Source organism: Glycine max, chromosome 18 (assembly GCF_000004515.6).
Source record: "Glycine max cultivar Williams 82 chromosome 18, Glycine_max_v4.0, whole genome shotgun sequence".
NCBI classification, from domain to species: Eukaryota; Viridiplantae; Streptophyta; class Magnoliopsida; order Fabales; family Fabaceae; genus Glycine; species Glycine max.
In genome coordinates this window covers 37,442,365-37,449,519 of record NC_038254.2, presented here as the reverse complement: position 1 = coordinate 37,449,519, position 7,155 = coordinate 37,442,365, and the positions used below count along the sequence as shown (strand labels likewise).

The 7,155-nt window shown below is 34.9% G+C and overlaps 1 pseudogene; it reads right to left on the bottom strand.

Moving 5' to 3' along the window:
- Positions 1 to 3,413: 3,413 nt before the first annotated feature.
- LOC100785396 (uncharacterized) lies at positions 3,414 to 5,481 on the bottom strand (annotated as a pseudogene).
- Between the last annotated feature and the right edge of the window lie 1,674 nt (positions 5,482 to 7,155).

Genomic DNA, 7,155 nt, shown 5'->3' with positions numbered 1-7,155 from the left:
GCCAGAAGCATATCTTTTATTACATTAGAAAGCACAACTATTCAAGAGAAATAGAGAAAATCCTAGTTAATGAACACCATAATAATCTCTACTACCAGTCGCACTCTTCTCATAGTTATCATTAAAGGTATTTACATGGCCTCACATGTAAGCCTTACCGTCACTAGCACATAAACACATTACTCCAATAATGCATCACACAATACTCTTTTTGAAAATGGATCTTTTACTCTGTGCTTGCAAGGACTACTGACCCTTCCACCTGATAGTTCATCGCATCAAATAGACAAAATATATCATAAGATATAAGTCTCAAAGTTCATAAATGGAGAGAGCCACACGGTCAAAATAAGCAAACTAACCATGAATGCAAAAACAAATATTGAAATAAATAATACCACTTTTATGTGTAGTGGAGCTTTCCAATTTTTGTACCTAACACTCGATTTTCTTGTTAACCAAGGCCAAAAAGACCACCTAAACGAGACTTGCCAACCACTTGAGAGCCTAACCGAACTTGCTTAGATTATAATTTTGCTCTTAGGAACTTACAATGTTATTACCTCAGTGAAATTTTGTTGCAACTGGCAATCCTAGTTACGTAATAGATATTCAACTCTAACTGTGACACCCTCTACCCCTCACATATATACTAATAAAGGAATAAAAATTCAAATATTAATTTAAAGTATTTTTAAAACATTTTTAAATACAAGTCTTTCAAAGGGATAAAAGGCTCACATTCACTTTCTTCAACATCATATTCAAACTTGTCCAAATAAATAATAAAGTCATCTCGGCTCAAACAAGGTCATCTAAGCTTCATACAATTAATATAGAACCTATATCCTAATGTCACATCCTATCAGAGCGTTGTGTTCTCGTGTCCTCTAGCATGAGGTTCTTCATAGTCATTCACCTATCCATCTGCTCCCCCGAACACAAAGTTCAAGATTATCACATGATCCAAACACAAACAGCAAATCGGGAGTGAGTTATCACATTCCTAACTACTAGAGAGAAACAAGACAACATATAGTAGCCAAATACAATTTACTTAGCATATCTCACATTATTTCATCACTTTGTCATTCAAAATTCACTTTTCAATCATCAATCCCAATACACAAGAATCACACACTCCGATCAAGACATAATAACACATCAATTTCATAATAAACAATTAGCAAGCGTATGCAACAGTTATGCTAAGACTCAAGCCTATATGCAATGTGGTACCATGTCAGTGAAAAACCTCGTCGGACGCCTAGGAGTACATGACAAGACAAACCACACACCAGCAAGTCAAGTCACTATCACTAGGTAATATCATAGGGAGACCAGTCAGGGTCACAGTGTTTTGCGAGAATGTTCCAACCATATGGGATCAACATAGGCTTAAAGGAGCACTCAAACCGTGTGACCCCCAAGGCCTACACTCTGAAGAGTCCGTCAGGGCCTCTCCCTCCTGATTCAGGTCCAACCCAGAAAATATTTTAGCACACAGACTCTATCTATGAACTGTACAAAACACACGACTCCTCAATTATTCTCAAAATAATTTTAACTTGTCGCCCTTTAAGGATCTTATCATTAACTCGTCGCCCTTAAAGGGACTTAACATTAACTTGTCACCCATAAAGGGACTTAGCATAACTCGTCGCCCTAAAAGGGACTTAGCATTAACTCGTCGCCCAAAAAGGGACTTATCATTAACTCGTCGCCCTTAAAGGAACTTATGGTCGTGTGATTGTACAATTCATAGTTTACAACTCAATGCACACAACATCTCAATACACACAACATCTCAATCATGTGCATACTCAATTTATCACATACACTCGATCTCAATTACAATGGTATAATCTCAAAATAACATGTTATCATACCTCATGAATCATATTCACTTTACCTGTGAACTATGCAATACACACAACTACTCAATTATTCTCAAAATCATTTTAACTCATCGCGCTAGTGATTAAACTCGTCGGGTTCCCACAATGGATCCCATCACAATACTCGTCGCGCAAAACTCGTCGCCCTTAAAGGGTCTTACAGTTGTGTGATTGCACAATTCATAGCTCACAACACAATACACATCTCTATATACATGTATTTCGTCATTCATCACATGTTCAATTCACCACATACTCACAATTTGAATCATCATTTCATATCCTCAATATGACAATTTATACAAAAGACTATCACAACCAGGGGACTAAAACCCCTCAAATAATATTACACAATTATATCAAAATCATAAGTCAAAATTTACATATATCAAGAGCACAATTTATCAAGCAATACTCATCAGAACATCAATATTTTATTTATAATTATAAAGGAAAAATTGCAATTTAATAAACATCCCAAAATAAAATCCCAATTTAATCCTCTAAGGATACACATGTTCTCACTATTCCCTAATTGTGAATAACTCATCCCTTACCTCTGAGCGGACTCACCTGTCTTTAGACAGCGATAGCGGCATCTCTAGCGGTTCCTTGAGATTCCTCCAGTTATTCCTCCAACTGTTCCGATAGAATTCCCAAACATCAGAGAGACGGAGAAGAGATTGAAGCCTCCACTTGTACTGTCTTCATCCGATTCCTTTTTCTCCCTCCACAGATATTATCTCGCAAATTCCAACGGTGAAAGTGTGCGCAATTAAATTTCGAACCACATATCCACATTTCATGAAAATCCAACGGTTAACGAAACCGGGATCGTAATTTTACTGAGACCATTCTGGATTTCTGTGGGAAAAGAGAAAGCTACGGTGCGAAGGGTATTTCTCTTAGCTCTGTTATGATTTTGCAATTCCCAACGGTTAAAATGCTTAAAATTGGGTTGCTAACGTGGTAATCAAATTTCACGACGATCCAACGATGAATGAGTCCGAGATCATCGTTTTTCTGAGACAGGTTTTGCGGGCTACAGGAAAAAGAAAAGGTTTTGGAGAAGAGAACAGAGAAAACGAAAATGAGGGACAGAAGAGGCACCGTCAGTGTGAAAACTGACCTAACACTATTTACAGCTAGGTTTACTCTATTTATTTATTTATTATTTTATAAAAACAAACTTTATTTTATTCTCTATCAAACAAATAAATAAAATATCATTTTTATTTTCTCTCAAATCATTATTTTAATTAATAATTATATCACTTTATTTTATTTATAAAATCTCATCATTTTTTAAAAAACTCTATTTATTTATAAATAACAATCCTTTTTAATCTAGTTGATGAAAATTGGGATGTTACACTAACTTCTTAAGCTCTAAGATTACCTTCAAAAGTGATATGAAGATTTAAGTTTAAATTAGTTTAACCCGTTCATTTTGGACACTACACTTTCCGTTTAGTGAAATTTAGCTGTATGTGTTGGCTTTTTATGAACCCCTATTCAATTGTCTCTGACCTCACATTTTCCCTTTGTACCTAATGCAGTCTCAACTGACATTAACCTTATATTACTGTTGGGACTGGTCACTGATTCTCTGTTCTAAATAGATGAAAAGAATATTCTGCAAAGAGAACTGAGAGCAGCACCGGTAATTATATTTAAACTCATGTCATCTCGTTACCCTGAAGAATGCACCCCAGATTTGCTCTTCCTCGGCGGGTACTGCAGTAATCTTATTCTTTGGATTCTCATAGCATCTCAATCCTCCAACTGCTGTAGAGTAGAAACTTCCTGTACAATTTACAGAATAACAATGTCAATAGTGAGGGAATACTTACAATCATGGGGAACAAAAAGAAACAGAACATAGATAACGTCAATGTAAAAATCCTCATATTATGAATTATCATCATCTTGAAGGGGAGGGAGGAAATGATCCAATATGGGATCACTTGGAACAAATAGTTGCCAAAATGTTGAGGATTGTGATATGCTGGATCAAAAAGAAACTCACCTCGAGGGAAAGAAGCAAGTGACTTGCCACAAAAACCTTCAAGCAATATAATTTACTTTACTTGTGATATGCTAGAACAAACAGAACATTGAATACAAACCAACTATAGCAAGGGAAGATATAATTTACTTTACTTGTTTGGTGAACAATATATAAAATTTGGTCAAGTGAGACAACAATATAAATAGTAAGTACCAACTAATACAATATCTATGCCTTTTTATATAGCTTTGCATTAAAAAAAGTAATAGAAAATAATATGTATATATACTGGGAGTATATTTTATTATTATTATTAAATCATAAATTATGATAAATATTAATTTTTTAATTTTAATAATAGATATTTTTAATAGGAAATAATAAATATTTTAAATGCTATATAAAAAGGGAATTTTAATTAATTGACAACTTAAAAAGAAGTGTAGGTTAAATTTATATATGCATTGCTTTTATCCTCCTCCATGATGTAAATCAAGTTCAATGAAACAATGCAACTATTTGTAATACTATTAATTAACAAATAATATTAAACTAAAAAATAAATATTTTTATTAAAAAGTTACTTTCGGGTAGATTTAGAGGGGTAGTGTAGGCTTTCCAACTTTATAATATCACATATGTACTTCTATTAAAGCTGGAATGCATGGGCCAGCCCAACCGTTTCAATGTTGGAATGCAAAGATGATGAAGCTTCACTTTAAAATTTTACTCGGGACCAACATGTTATATTTGGATGCATAAATTCACCCTTATAAAAGTATTCACTCTTGAACAAGAGAATATTAGGAACTACTCACTCTCTTTCATGATAAGCTACATAACTTCTCCCGTATCAAGTATGTCACACTAATTTATTTTTAAGTTTTTTATTTCCCCCTATTGTTTAAAATTAGTCTATCTCAATTTAAATTTGAATTTTGAATTTTAAAATTTGATACATTATATCAATTTGATAGACATACAGATCATATGTATTCATTTATATAATTTGTTGACAATGTGGTCATGGCTAAAAAATTGCAGAGCTAAAAGCTTCTAACTAAATGCTTAGGTGTAACATAAATTGGAAAATCAAAATATTGATACTTACTGGGTATGGCCCAAAATCAGTAGCTGGCCCAATGTTTAATATGTTCAGAGCCTCAGCTTTTGCCAGGTCGTACTATTTAACACTTGTCAACAACTCATTGATGCTCTCTCTTGTTTGAACAGAGGCAGCAGTGTCAACCAAATAATCATAAACCTGCTAGATATACAGAACATTCATCTACCAATAAAACTTACAAGTATTCCCATTTATTAGAAAAACCACATCTAACCTTGTATTCAGACTGTGCTACTTTGGCAATAACTCTTGTTGGATTCTTTGAAGCTCCTTTAGCTTGTAAGAAATCAAGGACCTCAAAATTTGTGAGTGCACCAGCATTGCCCTCTAAGCTGTGACAAAGCTATTAAACATCAATCATATCCCAATATAAAAGAGAAAGTTCAATTGAAATTAGTGTATTAATTTTGAAAACAAACAAAAATGGTAGAAACTTACATTTTCATCTGTAAGACACCAGAGTGAGAGAAAAGGCAGTTACAAAACAAGAGGGTGTCTCCTTTGCTTCTGCAATAAAGCCAGCCCAGTACACAAACAGACAATCACATAATGAAATTCCCAGTTTTCACAAAATATAACAAATCACACTGCTAATTCAACTTAAACACACATAATTGGGTTGGGGTGGACATCAAAAGCAAAAAAAATTGAGTTGGGTGTGTTTTCCCCTACAAAGAAAAATAGCAATGTTAAAAAATTAGAACAATACATTTAATTTGAGCAACCAAACAAGAATAAAATAGTGAAGACAGAAACTAGTTGTGAAGCTTCTGGCGGTTTGAATTGTGGGTCCAAAGAATCTTCTGGTTTAGCCTTGGAAAAACTGGAATCAGCAATAGGCTTTGCATTGTTAGGCTGAGTTAATCCAGTCACTGCCTTCATTCATGTGATTATCAATGTTTACTCCTGCTGCACTCACTTCCTGACCTTCTGGTTTGTGATTCTTGACATCAAGAAAAATTAAATGCTTGATTACAATCAACATCCCTATAATTTAAGTGTGAAATAACTACTATCTTCCATTCATTTCCATAAATTATCGTGAAATTCATCTCTCTCTATTCCTTTTAACACATGTTAAAATCAAAAGATAAAGACTAAACCAGCCTATAAGATTTAAAATCTAAATTCACTAGAAATTACCCTTACCTTTCGTTAAGTTATCATGTATTAGTCATGAGAGTGAACACTAAATAAAAATGATTGCAATATAAATATATACATGCAGAGCTGGGTTATTAAAAAAAAGTACCTCCATTGAGCCATAAGAGAACGGATTTTTGTTCTGGTTTGTGAGTGGCCTCAAAAAACCAATAGAACAGTGCTCTTCCTTGAGTTTCATTGACAGTGATATAACCACCATATTCTTGAACTTCACCGGAGGCTGCACAGGTAATCCATGCACTCTATCAGCTTCTTGCTCTGCCAGTATCTCCTGGCTAAGGTAACTAGCTACTGAAGGCTTTGCCACACCTAACGCTTCTATGGTCAAACAAACAAAAAGCAGAAGATGAAGATTGAGAAAAACTGAACACAAAGCCATAACTGATATATATCTCCGGTGTAGGTGTGTTTGTGTAGGTGTGCGATATATATCCACGCATTGAATTGGCTAACGGCCAAACCAAATACGCCAAATACAGTGATTCAAAAAGCATTCAAATGCCTAAGCTGCGCCGCATTTTAGTAAGTTGCAGATGTGATCATTACAATGCAGCAGCATTAATATAGAGTTGCATGCTAAAAGAATCAAAATCAAAATCTGGTATATTTTCTCAGAAATATTTCTAGCCTTGTAGGAGAATTTGTAGAAGATAGGAATAGGAAAACCCTAAGGTTTATACTGTAATTAATAACACAAGAGTCTCAAGATAGAGAATGAAGCTTCATTGTAAGAACTGTGGAAAGCACCTGTAGGAGATGACGAGAGTGATGAGCAAAATGACGGCGACAGCGACGAAGTCTATTTCGTTGAAGCCTTTGGGAAGAGACGGCACCGTGAGGCGCCATTTGGTGGTGGAGATTCCGATTGTGGTGCCTAGGTACGCCGTCAAGCCTCAAGCCTCTGGCGAGGGTGACATTGGAAAGCACGGACCAAAGGTGACACGGAGGTAGCTGAA